Here is a 17,228-nt window from a genome sequence, read left to right as displayed (position 1 = left end):
CTGATTGTGGTGCTTACACATTTGTCCATGATATGTTCAATTTGTGTGCTTGTGTGTCAGGGCAGGAAACTGTAGGGAAGGACTACGGGTTGGAGCCAGGGCTACTAGGCTGTGGCGGGGACCCGGATGCAGTGTCTCATTTCTCCTGGAGACCAGGAAGGTTGAAATGATCAAGTGTCTTTCTTTGACAAATAGAAAGACTCAAATTGCCTTGGTCCTGCAGAATTGTCTCTTTGAATCCAACAATTCTGTCATGGGAAAGAAGGAAAGAGCGTTGCCAGCTCTAAGGGGAAAAAACAAGCACAGAGACAAATTGAAGGGGAAAATATCCTAGAGGGCCAGACATTCTCAAGGTCTGTCTGTATCTTTCTTAGCCCATGCAGTCTGGTTCCCAAGCCTGGTACATCCACATTACTATAAGACAAAAAAAAAATAAAATAATAAAATAAAAAAAATAAAAGAGGCAGTTTGCAGAGACTGGCAGCATCCTACTCAGACATGAGGCAGAGGGACACTGCATTATGGAGCCAGGAAGAGCAAACCACAGTGAGTCATAAATGAAGCAGACAGCAGGAAGCAACATCAGCAGGGAGAGCAACCTCCTGAAGAATCTGGGGGGACAGAGCACGAGGAGGAACAAAGATAGTTTTGGACAGGGGTACAGATTGGTATTCAGAGGTGCACTTTTGGAGTTCCTGAGCCCTAACAGAAATGCATCTAAAAAAAAAAAAGAAATGCATTTAGAGCCAGGTCTGAGATAAACCGAGAGAACATTTCAGAAGCAGGACAATGCCAGAGGGTAGAATGTCTGCACTAGAACAGCAAAAGACAAGACAGAAGATTTGAGATGACCAGAAGTGAGAATCAAGTGAGAATCAGCCTGAGCCTTTGTGGTACCAAACAGGATAAAAGTCACCCAAAGCCCCACTGAGGGGAGATGGGGCAGGGTTAAGGCATGTGCTTTGCATGCAAACTTCAGGTTGTCCCCCAGGCATCACTGGGTGCACCAAGCATTGACCCATGGACTTGATTGAAGCATTTCAGGAGGAAACTCCAAGCTTCTGAGAATCACTGGAAACCCTCACTCCCCAGAAAAGCTGTCCAAGGGCATTTATATTATTACTGTTCTGTTTTGGTTAGGCTTTTGTTTTGTTTTGGGGCCACAACTGTCAGTGCTTAGATGTTACTCCTGACTCTGTGCTTAGAAATTACTCTTGTTGTGCTCGCTTCGGCAGCACATATACTAAAATTGGAACGATACAGAGAAGATTAGCATGGCCCCTGCGCAAGGATGACACGCAAATTCGTGAAGTGTTCCATATTTTTATTAAAATGTCAAAAAAAAAAAAGAAATTACTCTTGTTAGTTTTGGAGAACCATATGAGATGCAGGGGATCAAACCTGGGTTGGCCGCATGCAATACAAATGCCCTTTCTTTTAAGCTATCACTCGAGTCCCTGTCCCTACACTTTTTCTATCCAAACGCAAGCAGTTAAAGCTGAGGAAAAGTGGGGATTAGGAAGGTGAAGGCACATCCCCAGCACAGAGGAGCAAAAGTGAGATTCCCTCATGCCTGTTTGAAAAAGCAGGTGACAAAGAAAAGTTGAAGAAGGTAAGCAGAGTGGCCTGCTGGGAAGCTAGGAACCCATCAGCAGAGTATTTACCCCATTGGGGAAGCCCAGGGTCAGTTATGAGACACTGGCAGCTTTTCTATGGGCGATTATCCACCAGTCCCCATGGCACCTTGTCCAGTTACTCAATGAGATGGGTGTGTGGTTCTTTCTTATCTCTGAGAAGCACAACTAAAATGCCTTCCTCCACACCCTGAAGAGGGATCTGTCTGAATTTTTGCTGCGAGGGGAGTCGGGATCCAGACCTGCCTGCTCTGGAGCAACAGCCAGAGAAATGCACAGGATAATTCAAGTGCATCTGTTTATCTGAATTGTTGAAGGGGCGGGTCCCAACCAAGTCCCCCTGGGAGGGGTTTAACACATGTAAAATAGATCCCCACACCACATTTCAACCCAGTGTGAGCTGGCCTGAAGCAGGGTAGTCATGAATTAATAAACCAAGCCAGTGATGAGGAAGACAATTATGAAGTTGGGTGGCTTCTCTCATCATGGTCTTTCTGGTCTGCCAAACCCACAACTGTCTCTATTTACCAGTTCAAATTCAACTGGGAATAGGAGGGAGTGAGAGACAAAGTGGATTTTACAAGTCAAAGGGCTTAGTGAAAAAAGAGAAAGTTGGGGAATGCCTTTGTTTTGGCTAAAAGCAGAGTGTAATCTAACAAGCACATTCTAAAGGTATTCCAGTATTTTATGATCAACTAGGTGGAGCTCCAATGGGATGCTTCCCCAGAATCGCTTACCCCTGGTTCTGTGCTCAGGTATTTACAGGTGGTCTCAAACCTTGATCAGTTGCACAACTGCCAAACACTTCCCCACCTAGACAATGTTTTCACTTCCAGTTTTAAGCATTTTTTTTGAGTTGAAAAATTCCTATATCTCTCTGTACTGTATGACAGATTTTTTATTAAGGCTTTAGGCAGAGCCAAACACCTCATCTTTACACGAATGTTCTATTTACTTTAGGACTCTAAACAGGACTCTATTCAAAGTGGGGTGGAGAGATAGTACAGTGGGTTAATCATTTGCCTTCCACACAGCAGAATTCAGTTTCTGATTCCCGATTCCAACCACTGAGTACAGAGCCAGGAAACCCTAACCACTGCTGAATGTAACTCACTCTCCCATTTTAAATAATTAAATATAAATGGACAAAAATCTTCTGTCATTCTGCATGGAACCCATTTCTGCCTTTCCCAAGCCCTATTTCATGCTGTGACAGCTTACTACACTGCCCCACTATCACTACAGAGCCCATTCATCCAGATCCCAAGTGGGCTCCTTTGCCTCACATTTTTTTCTTTATTGAAGTGAATAACCGCGAATGACAATGTTATAAAGTTATTCACTACTAAGATCCAGGTGTACAATCTTCCAATACCAGTGTCCATTTACCTCCACCAGTGTTTCCAGTTTCCTTCCTGTACCCCAGTCTTCCCTCTATATGGTGTAGTGATCTCTTCCTTGACCTTCCCCCCAACCCTGCAACAACAGTGGCAAGCTGTTTCTCCTGCTCTTCATTTCTATTGACTGAGTGTTTTTTTTTTACCCCCCTACTATGTTTCTTTGTAGCTCATATATGAGGGAGATCATTCTGTGTCTGTCCCTCTCCTTCTAATTCACTTCTTGTAGCATGATATTATCCATATCCATCCACAGAGCAGCAAATTGCATGATTTCATCTTTTCTTTTTTTTTTTTTTGGTTTTTGGGCCACACCCGTTTGATGCTCAGGGGTTACTCCTGGCTATGTGCTCAGAAATCACCCCTGGCTTGGGGGGGACCATATGGGACGCCGGGGGATCGAACCGCGGTCCGTTCCTTGGTAGCGCTTACAAGGCAGACACCTTATCTCCAGCGCCACCTTCCCGGCCCCGATTTCATCTTTTCTTACAGCTGATTCCATGGTGTATTTACACCAAAGCTTCTTTATTCACTATTTTTTTTTGGGGCACTTGAGTTATTTGCAAATTTTGGCTGCTGTGAATAGTGCTGCAATGAGCATAGGAGTGCAGATTTTTTGTATTATGTTTTTGGGTCTTTAGAGGCATATTCTCAGTAGTGAAGTTGCTGGTTTGTATGGAAGTTTAAAGTTTATAACCAAGGTGTGCAACCTCCTCTACAACACAGAAACATTCATTTGAAAAGGGAAATACACATCTTGACTCATCATAGCACCATGAACAACAGCCTAACTATTAAGATACCTCCTGGGCCAATGACAGATGAAGATCCAAGAAGATGGATGGTCTCTCTGCACACTCAGCAGGGAGGAAGATGCATCCTGCCTTTTGCTATAGTGTGGATGGAGCTGGCAGGCATTGTACAAAGAACAATAAGTCAGAGAGACAAGGACCAATGCCAGATGACCTCAATTATATGTGGAATATAAACAAACAAAGAAAAGGAATGGAAGATGTTCAATGAAAACAACAACTCCTTAAATCCTGACCATGGTCATGGTGTTACCCAGAAATGGGGTTGACTAGAGGTATCCATGGACTTGCTGGAGGGTCTTTGTCACTTTGGAGAGGTGGTGTTGAGTAACTTTATACAACAAAAGCATAAATATTGACATTATTGTAGACATGTTACCTCAGTAATCATAAACTAAAAATAAAAATAAATACATTCAGTCAGACAAAGGATGGTCTTGTAATTGCTAGGGTGAATTTCCAGCTTTCTTAGAAAAATATTTTTCTCTTATTTAATTAGACATTTGTAAATGTCTAAAAGAACAGGGTAAGGAAAGCATAAAAAAAACTATCCAGATTAAATAGGAGGAAGGAAATAGTCTCAGTGCTGAATTGGTTTATGATCTGATGTGACCATCTTTCTGGGAAGAAATTAAAATTCTTCTTGGTAGGTTTGAGATCATTCAAGGTCCATTGTCTCCCAAGAACATGATCATCTGAGCTTTCATTCCTTTGTATCTGAGCTTTCATTACTTTCCAAGTTCCTCTTGATGTCCTGGACATTTTCTTCCTCATCTGACTAAGTTTAATCTCTTTGTGCTCAACAGCAGAGAAATAATCCCCTGGAGTTCTTAAAAAAAGAGTTTGCCTGAGAAGTTGTCTTAGAGATATTTTGAAGAAGGGTACAATGATATTTATTAAAATTCTTTCTCATCTTGCAGTTGGCTGGCAACATGGATAGAACCAGAGGGCATTGTGTTAAGCAATTGTGTTGACAACTCAGGAAGACAAATGCCAGAGACCATCCTCATGTATGGTCCAGAGGGAAAACAGAACAAGGGAAAGACAGCAATGAACAAGGATAAACCCTGAGTCTGGGCCTCAGAACAGAGGTGGGGAGGGAGGCAGAGAGGAAAGAAGGAGCAGATTAGGAGTGACCGTAATCAATCTCTGCAGGGGGGGCCCGATGGTCAAAGGCTCCAATGTCTATGTCTGTCTGGGTGACACATACACACTGTCTTCTCCTGTCCCACAGTCCCTATGGATCCCCCAGTCCCACTCATTTGACTTGTCCCTGACCAACAGAGTTCTGTGAATGAGTGAGGCTCCATCTATTCCTGCCTTAGGAACCTTCATCCATCTTTGCCTTTTTTGGCAGAATGTGGAATAAGAAATTGGACAACTTTTAGCTGTACTCAGGGATCACTCCTGGCTCTGTGTTTAGGGGGCCCTATGCAGGGCTGGTGATTCAAACCCAGGTCAATTGTATGCAAGGCAAGAGTTTAACCCCTGTACAACCTCCCCAGCCTCATTCTGGCATTTTTTTTTCTACAGCTCTGTCCCTTCCTTGGGATCACTAGTAGTTAGGAAATTTGTTGAGGAGCAAACACTTCTACTGAGACAGTGCAAAGGTTTCCTGAGAATTCCACCCATCCCTAGAAAATGGTGTCTGTTTCCCAGGCCTACAGATGGATGCCACTTTGCCTGCTTCCCACACTCCTCATACATTCTCACATGCTTTCTGCACACCCCTTGCACACTCATAGGATGTAAAAGCAGAGCTGCTCACAACTGTGGCCATTACCATCGCACTGTGACTACTGCAGGAGAGAAGGGCTGGGGCACGGCCATTGGCAGGAAGCCTGGACTGGGATGAGGTCACCCAGGCCTCTGCTTCCTGTAAGAGGCTTTCAGAAAACCAGACTCTTGTCTCCAATCTATCTTGACGCAATGTGCAGAGCTGGGTAGCTCAGGTGGACTCTCAGACCTTGGGCAGGACCTACGGCACACCCTGACCTCTGACCTAAGTAGCCCATTTCCCATCAGTCATTAGGTGCGTCATAAGGCAGCAGAGCTTATTCCGGCTTGTGATGCAGCATACTAACAAGAATCACTGCCAAGGGAGCTGCTCTAGCCAGCCTCTCCCCCTTACCTCTCTGTTCTCTATTTCCAAACTCTCTTACGGTTAAGATGGGTTTGCTTCTCTTCTCTAAGAAATCGAGAGCCTGGAGTGGAAGCTGGTTAATGGGGGAACTGGAGGTCAAACTCAGGGCCTCATTCCTGTTAGGCATAAGCTCAATTATTTGGGTCACCATCCCAGTGCTCAAATTATTCTTTAACTTTTGATAAACTCTGGTTTACTACAGTGATGATTCCCAGATATTAAGGCAAAAGTTCATAAAAGCATCTCTCTAGTCCTGAAATCTCTTGGCCAAGACTCCAGGTTGACTTTTGGGATTCAACCAAGCATCAGCCAGCACTTGTGGCACCAAGATTCTCCTTTGCACTCTCATAGCTGAAAGACCTCACATTGTTCCTTTATTGGCCAAAGAGCTTCATGCCACCACCTTCCCCTCCTGGACACAGCTTTGATAAGAACACACCTTCTGCTGACATGTTTCATGTGTTAAGAGGGGAGACACTAGCTTGTCCTCACAAGATGCTGGTTTGGTTGGTGCCCATCATGGCAACTCCTATGCTCTGTGGCCCTCAACTTCTGATCCATCATTCTCAACTTCCTGCTCATCAGCCCTTGACCAATCTTCAACTTCCAGTTCGCTGGTCTCAACTTCCAGTCCAGTGCAGGATAGGTAGAAAGTGCAGAAAGACTGGACACAACTGAGTTCATGCTGTGCTATAACTTCTGGTATGAGGGTGTTTGGTTGGTTTTGAGGGTGCAGGAAGGTTGAAAGTTGCTGCTCTTTATTTTGAAAGGAACAACGGTTGGGCCCAGAATGGCCTTGTCTGAGCAGCTGAGCAAATTCAGCTCCTGATCTCTTCTGTCCTTCAACTTTCTCCTGGGTTCAGCACTGTGGGGTCCACATTCATGGACTCAGTGAATGTGAACTGCAGTTTGGGGTGCAAAAGATAACTCAGCAGACTGAGCTCTAGCTTTGAAAGCAGGGGGATTAGGTTCTGTCTGTGACTACCCCCAAAAATGACCCCCAACAACAGAGCTATAAGTAGCCCTTCAGGGGCCTGAGTGATAGTACAACAGAAAGGAAGCTTGCCTTGCATGCAACCAACACGGGCTCGATTCCTAGCATCCCATGTGGTCCTTTAAGCCCCACCACAAGTGATCCCTGAGTGCAGAGCCAAGAACAACCCCTGAGCATCACTCAAACAAACAAACAAAAACCAAATAGATGTAACTCCTCAGCATTGCCTGATGTGGCCCTCAAATTTAAAGAAATGAATTGAATTATTTATTTCCAGGTAAGTATATTGCACAACCTGCAACTTATCTGCTATGCCAAATTCAATTCATTTTTGGATCAGAAAAATAGGGCCTCAAAATAGTGCAGTTGGATAGTTCAACCCCATTTTGGATTTACTGGTATTTCCATGAAAGGTTCCTCCTGCTGGCATTCTTACCCGCCTTTCTTAGTTCTGAGATGTGAGGCACTTCTGGCAAATCTTTTCATTCTTGACCTTTTCACAGCCTTGCTCTGCATGACTCCCACACTCCTCCTTACAAGAAGTTGGCAGAGATAAAGCTTGGCGGTAAAGACAAGCATTTGGGGCTCTTTTACTCTTTGACCTTCTGTGTCCACCAGCTCACACCCATATATAAATTTCAGAAGAGAGAAATGAACCAAGGGAGAAAGAAACTTTTGCATTGGGACTCATGGGGGCTGGGAGAGTCTTGAGTTCTGGAATCTTCTAAGGGAAGGATCACTGGATGCTGATTTCCCACCTCCCAAGGTTTGTGTAGGAAATTATCCCCTTATTGATAAACCCAAGAGAGTTGAAAGGCTAGTCCAGCATAAAGGGCACTTGTCTTGCATGTGTCTGACTCATAATTGATTCCCAGCATCTCAAACGGGTCCCCTAGGCCCCTGAATATGATCCTGGAATACCACGCCAGGAATATGTCCTAAGCACTACCCAGTGTGGTCCCAAAACAAAATTTTTTTAAATATCCCCAAGTGGGGCCTGAGTGATTGCACAGCAGTAAGGTGCTTGCTTTGCATGCGGCCAACCTGGGACAGACCTAGGTTTAATTCTTGGCATCCCTTAAGGTCCCCTGCACCTGCCAGGAGCGATTTTTGAGTGCAGAGCCAGGAGTCACCTCTGAGTGCCACTGGGAGTGGCCCCAACACACACACACACACACACACACACACACACACACACACACACACACACACACACACACATTCTCACAAATTGGGGATAGTCTACTGAGTAAAGCAAATTTATCTCATTTTAGGGTAGGCAAGCAGAGAGGGGATCCTGACATCAGTGCTGAACATTTGAACATTATTAGGACATGTTGATCCTTTATCTCCTATGGCCATAGCTAGATCTATAGTTCAGCCTTGTTCTGAAAGTACCTGTAATTCTCCTTGTAACATGTTCCTGCTGTCCTTGATGTACCTATTAACGGAGAAAGTGGCTCACATCTCTGGGCCCTGGGAGCCTGAGTCAGGGAGCAGAAATTTTGTTTCACAAATATCCAGCTGATCCCCTGATTCAGGGCTACCCAGGAAAGATTGATCCCCAGAGAAGCCACAGCATCTGTCTGTCTCACTCTTGGCAATGAGCTTACTGATCAGAGATCAAAATGCCAATGTGACAGGCTTTATTGAAGTGAATTGCCACTGGCTTCCAAGGCAGAGGGTTCTGAGAGGCCTCATTGCCTCATTTCTACAATCCTGTGTCCCCAGAGCAAACAACAACCAGGGAATCTACAGCTTAACATTAACTTGTCTCCTCTGTTGGGAGGGGGAATAAAGGATTTTTGCTTTGTTTTGTTTTTGTTTGGGGACCACACCAACTCAGCAAGCTCAGGGCTTACTCCTGGCTCTGCACTCAGGCGTCACTCTTGGCAGTGCTTGGGGAGGGGGACCATATGGAATGCTGGGAATTGAACCTGGGCGGGCTGCATACAAGACAAATGCCCTACTCACTGTATTATCACTCTGCCCCCAAGAAGAAATTGTTTCTGACTTGTAAAATGATTTTATTTAAACACTGTGATTTACAAAATTGTTCATAATACAGCTGGATTTTTTCCACAGTTAAAGTTGTTCATGATTGAGTTTCAGTTATATTGTGTACAACACCCTTCACCAGTGCAAATTTTCTGCCATCAATTCAATGTTTCTTTCTTCCTGCCCTTCCCTTTGCTCCTCCCCTGCCTGGCTCTGGGACAGACATTTTTCTTCTCTCTGTCTCTGTCTCTCTCCCTTTTTTTCCCCTTTAGACATTGTTGCTTTCATTTTGTTACTGAAGAGGTATCATGCTTATCATTTTATTTCCTTTTAGCACACAGTTCCTAAGAAGAATATTTTTTAACTTCTTTTATGGTAAACCTTCATATTTACAGTTTTAAGAATTTTTTTTTATTTTTTTTTTTTGCTTTGGGGCTACTTTCAGGGTGCTCAGGAGTTACTCCTGGCTCTCTGCTCAGAAATCATGCCTGCAGACTCAAGGGACCATATGGGATGTCAGGAATTGAACCCGGGTCAGAAACGTGCAAGGCAAATTCACTGTGATATCACTCCAGCCTCATTTTTAGGAATTTTTAGATTCCTAAAAATCACTGGTGACAATGATCCAGTTTCCTCAAATTAAGCTAGAAGATAATCAAAATAACTGCTAATCTAGGAGTCTTTTGCTACCAAAGAGGTAAATGTCTCTGAGACAACTTTCTTAACTTGGATGAATTACTTTTGTCCACAAAAAATGTGATCCTTGGGGCTAGAGTGATTGTACAGAGGTAGGGCATTTGCCTTGTGTGCTGTGAACCTGGGATGGATCTGCGTTTAATACCCAGCATCCTATATGGTCCCCCAAGCCTGGCAGAAGAAATTTCTGAGCACAGATCCAGGAGTAGCCCCTGAGCACCGCCAGGTATTGGCCCCCCCCCCCCAAAAAAAAAAGTGATCCTGGACTAGAGTGATAGTACAAAGAGTAGGGCATTCGTCTTGCACACAGTCAACCTAGGTTTCATTCCCCAGCATATCATGTAGTCCATAGAGCACTGCCAGAAGTAACTCCTGAATGCAGAGGCAGGAATAATCCTAAGCATTGCTGGATATGATCCCAAGACAAGACAAAACAAAGCAAAACAAATAGTGATCCTATTCATCAAGAACCATACGATGTTCCTACTTCAAATTTAAAAAATCAAATTTAAGAAAAACTGCACAGAGTAGTAGATTGCAGCATTGACTAAATGCCAAAAATGTGAAAGCAACTTGTATAAAGCTTGATGTAGAATAAATAGAAAATTAAAATGAAATACCAGATTTTGGGCCAGGAGAGATAGCACAGCAACGTTTGCCTTGCAAGCAGCCGATCCGGACCAAAGGTGGTTAGTTCGAATCCCGGATCCCATATGGTCCCCCGTGCCTGCCAGGAGCTATTTCTGAGCAGACAGCCAGGAGTAATCCCTGAGCACCGCCGGGTGTGGCCCAAAAACAAAACAAAACAAAAAAAAGTAAAATACCAGATTTCAAGATAAAAATTATAAAAATAAATAGAAATACTAATGCAAGTCAGACACCACTGGTATTTGCTAATTTTACTTTTATTATGATAATATAATTAAGCTTGCTTTTATAGTTATTCAGATGGATTAAGAGACAAATACACTCAGAAATATAGTGTATTGCGTTGAGGAGTTTATAAAATTGGTATAAGGCTGTTATTTTTATAAAATTAATTGTAAGGGGGAAGATACAGCATAAAACATTATAGAATGTTTTAATTTTTATTATTTATGTAATTATTTATTATATAATTTTGTTTTTCTATAATTATATATTTTATTATTATATAATTAATGATTAGTATTGCATTACTATGATATAAGATTTTCCTTTGGAACCTAAATTTAATTATTTTTCTGTGTAGTATCTCACACTTTTTCTGGGGCTCTTTCTGGGGCTTTCTCTTCAGCCTTATCCACAGAGAAAAGAAGACTAAAGGCACATTTTTATTAACAAAACACCCCTTCCATAAAGGGCTTTAGAATAGAGGTATATATCTATGCAATCAAATTATAATTTATTTTTATTTTGTTTTGTTTTGGGCCACACCCAGTGATGCTTAGGAGTTACTCCTGGCTCTACTTTCAGAAATTACTCCTGGCTCGGTTGGAGCAATAGTATAGTGGGTAGGCCTTAGACTCCTTGTATACAGCTGACCCGGGTTTAATCCCCAGCATCTCTTATGGCCCCCCAAGCCTAGCAGGAGTGAGTTCTGAGTACAGAGCCAGGAATAACTCCTGAGCACTGCTGGGTATGGCCCCAAAACAAAACAAAACAAACAAAAAAAACCCACCAAAAAACAAAAATAAAGTACTTCTGGCAAGCTAGGGGACCATATGGGATGCCAGGGATCAAATTAAGGCCATGTGCAAGGGAAACACCCTACCATCTGTGCTATCGCTTCAGCCCCCAAATTATGATTTCTTAACTACCTTGGGATATTAAACAAGAATAAATATGAAAATGTGTATTGATTAATTCAATAAGCAAAACTTAAACATGTAAAGTACTAAATCTTGACAATAGATCTTGAATCTATGAAATGGTCATTAAATAGACAGTCTAAAAGAGAATATATATGAGTAAAACTTGTGTTCAAACTCTTGGCCCCAGAGTATAGTAAGGAGAAGGAAAGAGAGTGAGTGGAGGATGAGAAAGACAAAATTGAAATAATAGGGAACAAGGTATAAGAGGACTCAGGTGCATTGTTGTAGTTTAGAAAGAAGAGAACTCAATATCCAAGCTACAGAGTCAACAACAATAAAATAATGAGTCCCAAACTTTAACAACCAAGCTTAAAATTGGGTCTGTTATGATGGAGGGGATGGTGGCATGGGGTGGATTCTGGGAACATTGGTGGAAGGAGATAGACACTGGCAGTGGGATTGGTGCTGAAACATTATATGTCTAAAACCCAAGTATGAATAATTTTGCAAATCACATGCTTTAAATAAATTTTTTAATTCAGGGTATCAAAAAACTGTGTTAGGGTGGTAAAAATACAAAAAAATGTTTGTCTCTCACCAATTCACATATTTTTACAATAAAATAAAGGGATCAAGAGAGGGTTTAGAATTAAGGCATTTTCCTTGCCTGTGGCTGACCCAGGTTCCCTCCCAACACCACCTGTAGTTTCCTGATCACTTCCAGGAGTGGTCCTAGAGCACTGAGCCAAGAGTAAGCCTTTAGAATTCTGAGTAAGAACCCCAAAATAAATAAACTACAGGATCAAGATAAAGGAAAGTCCCACTTTGCTTTGCTCTTTGGATTTGATTCCTCAAGCAGGATAGAAACTTTTCCTGAGACCAGGTCATTATACATGTCCTGAGTCCCTATTCCTTTGATAGAAATGAGCCTGCTTCTCCGAAAAGGGGATTTTACGAGGCTGCTTATGCAATGCTGCTTAATCAGCCAAAATCACAACCAGTTCAGTATCTGTAAAAAGCTTCGTGTTCTGGCCTCAGGATGACTCAAAGAAACATCTCCCAGGGGTCTCTTGGGGCACACCCTCCTGTACCACCGCTGTGGTTTTTTTGGTCACACCCCAACTTCACTCCCACTTGTTGAATTTCCCAACATTCATCTATTTGTCACTCTAACTTATTACAGCATCTCCTCTCTCTGTCACTCACTCATTGAGCTCCATGGAAGTGACTCATAGGCTGGCTACTGGAAAAGCCATTTGTAATGATCTTGTCTCGATTGCCTTCGGCTGCATCTTGGCGACCAGGATCCCAGCTCCATGATGGAAGCCGGTAAACTAGGCCTTGATGGAGAAGAAAAAAGAAGCAAAAGAAGCAGGGTGAAAGACCCTTAAGAGCAAGACTTAATCATCTGTGAATCTCTAGAAGCTTGGCACCCAGTGAGAAAGATGAATATCACCAAAAGGGATAATGTCACTTTAGAAAGACAAGGAAGATTCTGGAGAATATAGACAAACCAGGTACCAAGGTTAGGCATGCAGTTGAATTGATTAAAATCAGAATTGATTAAAATTGTTTTAGCAATTGGACTGATTTGGATCAACATCCTAACTTCAGGGTGGCGAATTAGTTCAATGGGCTGAGCTCATGCTTTGCATGCAGGAGATGCGAGTTCTATCCTCAGAGCTGCATGGGTCCCCCAAGTACGGTGAGGAGTGACTCCCAAGCATTGTTTGATGTGACCCCAGAGCAAACCACAAATAAATCAACTTTTAAAAATGCTAATAAAGGGCAAGAGAGATAGTACAGCAGGTAAGGCCCTGGCCTTGCACCTGTCTGACCCAGGTACATGCTATGTACTAGGTACATCCCTAGTATATGCTATGGTCCTTTGGGCCCACCAGGAAAGATCAATCGCTGAGTGCAAAGACAGGGGTAAGTCCTGAGAACTGCTGGATGTAGCCCCAAAAGCAAACAAGCATCTGACTAAGGTAAAACTTTTACCATTTACTGGTTGTCCAGCTATGGTCTTCAGCAAGCACACTGGCCTTTCTGAGCCCCGGTGTCTTCAAAGATAAATGCAGGCTTCAGAGTGACAGTGACCTCAAAGGCCATCTGGGTATACACTTTATCACAAAGTCAGAGCTCAGCATTCTTCAGAGCCAGTTGGTTTCTAAAACAGCCCTGTAGGAAGAGGCTCTAGCGGCTGGAGCTGCAGAGGCCTTTATCTCCTATAGCCATTGTGCATGGTAAGAAGTCCAGTTAGAAGGAGCTACTGAACACACTGGTAAGAGAGGAGAGAGTTCCAGCATTTGCTCTTTCTGAAACCCATTGTTCCGGCTTCAATGCCTCACAGCAGGGAGCCCCAAAACCCAGACCATGTGTATCTGTCTGCAAAGATTCCCCACCTCAGGTCACCCACTTACTTTATGGACATTACTGTCAGCACCGTCAGAACACTTACACTTTAATTAGTTTAATATAATCTGCCCCTTTAAATATAGAGGATCCCACCCCACCCCCCAGCATACTTGGGGGGAAGCTGCTATGTTAGAGATTAAGTTCAGGGCTTCACTGTTCTTTGCCATTGGGCTACACTGTACTCTGCCTGTCCCACTGGCTTCTGACGCATCACTAGATACTATTAGGAATTCTGCTCTTATTTGGTGAATAAGTAACTCATGTCTACTTAAGTCAAAATCACAGGGTAAGTCCAGCAGGGAGGAAATTTCAAGGCAAAAATTTGTTAATGGCCTGTGGAAGCCAAAGCCCAACTTCTTTTCACATGCTATTTGAACTATTTGTTTAAATGTCTCACTAGACTTTAGTAAATCTCCCCATTATGCTACTGATTCTTTTTTTTTTTTGGGGGGGGGGGAGGTTGGGTAACACCCGGCAGTGCTCAGGGGTTACTCCTGGCTCTATGCTCAGAAATCGCTCCTGGCAGGCTCGGGGGACCATATGGGATGCCAGGATTCGAACCACTGACCTTCTGCACACAAGGTAAACGCTTTACCTCCATGCTATCTCTCTGGCCATGCCACTGATTCTTGAGATCAGGGGCTCTCTGTTGCATATGTTTTCCCAGTAGTGATGGTAATTGGCCTGTAGTGAGCACTTTTTTGTCTATCAAAAGAATTGGATGACTAGATTCATTCGAAAGGAAGGAAGAAAGGAGGAAAAGGAGAAAGGAAGAAAAGAGGAAGGAAGGAGGAAAGAAAGGAAGGAGGAGGAAATGAAGGAAAGAGGAAAGGAAGGAAGGAAGGAGGGAGGGAAGGAGAGAACGAAGGAAGGAAGAAGGGAGAGAAGTAAGAAAGGAGGGAGGGAGGAAAGGAAAGAGGGAGGGAAGGAAGAGAGGAGGGAAGGAGAGAAGGGAAGGAGAAAGGGAGAAAAGGATGAAGGAGAGAAGGAAGGAAAGGAGGAGGGAAGAAGAGGAGAGAGAAAGGAATGAAGGAAGGAGGTAAAAAGCAAAAGAGGGAAAGAGCAAAGGAGGGAAGGGAGGGAGGAAGGAAGAAAGTTAGGAGGAAGGGAGGGAAGGAAGGAGGGGAGGAAAGAGGGAAGGAGAGAAGAAAGGAGGGAGGAAAGAAAAGAAGGGAAGATGGGAAGGAAGGAAGGAGGGAGGGAGGAGGGAGGAAAGGAAGAAGGAAAGAAAGAAAGTAGGGAAGGGAAGAGGAAAGGAAGGAAGGAAGGAAGGATGAATAAATGGATAAAAGGAAAGATGGATATATGGGAGGGAGAAAGGAAGGATGGATGGAGGAATGAATGCATGGAAGGAATGATGGATGGATGGATAGAATGTTGTTTTGTATGCTGCCTACCTGGGTTTGATTACCGGCATCCTATACTGTTCCCTAAGTCCACCAGGAGTAATCCCTGAATGCAAAGCTAGGTGTAAGCCCTGAGCACAGCTGGTTTTGGCCCTAAATCAGTAAATAAATAAAGTGTCCAGTTAGAGTTCAATCAAAAGGAGCTGATTTCCTTTTAAACACTTCTCAGACTGGTTCAAGGAGGGAAAAGGTATGCTCAGCATAGATGTGTCATCCCCACTCACCCTTATGTGCAGGATCCTGTCCCAGGTCCCAAGTGCTTACCTCCATTTTCAGGAAATGTGAGGATCATGGACAGGGCCTAGTCTAGACCTTGGGAAAGGAGAGCAGAAGCTGTGATTTTACTTTGTCCCCACTTCTTTGGTGAAAACACACATAGCAGAGAGGAAGCTGGGTGAGGCTATTGCCAGTGGGCAGTGTCAGAAGAGGCTAGCAGAGCCTCCCACAGCAAGTTCAAACACAAGTGTCTGATTTAAGGGTCACCAGCCCCACAAAGAGGCACAATACTGCTGAGTTTGGAAAAGACACAAATCCTCAAACCTTGAGTTCACCAGTCATTCTGCATTGAAACTTCACTAATTCAGCACTATGTGAGCTGAAGAGGGCAGGGAGAGCCAGCAACCCCACGGGCCCCCTGGCATGCCATTGTGGGAAAGTAGGAAGCTCACAAAGATGCATAAAGAACAGAGGATTCCCCATCACTGACCCCAGTGACTACAAGGCATAATGTGACAGCAAAGGGTAGGCCCTCAACAGAGCCCAGAAAAGCAAGGCATCTCTCATGAGTGTTTAATGCAGAGAAAATACTCCCTATCCCCCACACCCACTAAAGTTTTCTCTGATGATATTCCCGGGTTCAGAAGACCACTTCAGAAATGGTCCTTGTGAGTTGAACTGTGCCATCATCTCCTCAGAAAATTCATCCAGTGTTGTTGAGGTCTCTTTTCTTTTGTTTCATCTTCCCCAAACCAAATCAGCCCTGGCACTTTTGTTCTAAGTAAATGAGAGCTAATTGGACCTCAGAAATATCTTTAGGGGCTAAAGAGATAGGACAATGAATAATGTGCTTGCCTTACCTGCAAGGGGTCTGGATTTGATTCCCATGTCACCCTATGTGATCCATGAGCTAGGAGTAAGCCCTGAGCAAAACCAGGAATGACTTAAAAATAGAAATGAAAACAAAACAAAAAGTAAGTAGGGAAATGTCCAAGAGAGACTTATAACCAGATGGAAGGATTGTCATGTCCAAGTTCATTACCAGGTTCAATGACCCAATATTTTTGGAATAAACTTACATTAAAGCTCATCAAAATATATTTAGCAAATAAAATCACAATGTTTTCACGCTTAAGGGCAAGCTTTATTTACCCAGACCAACCTTATTATCCAGTGATAGGAAGTTAGTTAGATAATTAGGCTCAATCCCTGACTTGAGTGAGAGTCACCTCTCACTTTCCTCACAATTTATTAGACAGAAAAAAAAATTATAACAAAGGAAGTGTGTGCCTGGAATGTTTAAATGGTTATTGGCTTTAACAGAATATGTTTTATTTTTCTGTTTTCCAAGCCTTGAACTTGGAGTTGAGAACAAGTGTTGTTAATTAGTCAATCAATTTAAAAATGTAATTTGGTATCAGCATATTACTTTGTCCCAAGAAGAGAACTGAGAGCACATATCATTCTGAGCAATATGAAGCAAAAATACTGGTTATTTTAAGAATACATGTTTGTGAGCCAGAGCAATAGCACAGAGGGTAGAGCATTTTCCTATCATGTAGGCAACCTGGGTTTGATCCTCGGCATCCTATACAGTCCTCCATGGTTGCAAGGAATAATTTCTGAGCACAGAGCCATGAATAACCTCTGAGTGCTGCCATTTGTGACCCAAAAACAAAATAAAACAACCCCCCCCCAAAAAAAAAGATTAGTCTACACAT

At 43.2% G+C, this 17,228-nt stretch overlaps 1 non-coding gene across 1 annotated transcript; it reads left to right on the top strand.

Annotated features, from left to right (window-relative positions):
• The first annotated feature begins 1,219 nt into the window (after positions 1–1,219).
• LOC126014982 (U6 spliceosomal RNA) lies at positions 1,220–1,326 on the top strand. Its single transcript, XR_007497896.1, has one exon. It is a non-coding gene; the product is annotated as a U6 spliceosomal RNA (small nuclear RNA).
• Positions 1,327–17,228: the final 15,902 nt, after the last annotated feature.

Source organism: Suncus etruscus, chromosome 7 (assembly GCF_024139225.1).
Source record: "Suncus etruscus isolate mSunEtr1 chromosome 7, mSunEtr1.pri.cur, whole genome shotgun sequence".
Lineage (NCBI taxonomy): Eukaryota > Metazoa > Chordata > Mammalia > Eulipotyphla > Soricidae > Suncus > Suncus etruscus.
Note: the sequence above shows the minus strand (reverse complement) of the source record. Positions and strands in the feature narration are given on the sequence as shown.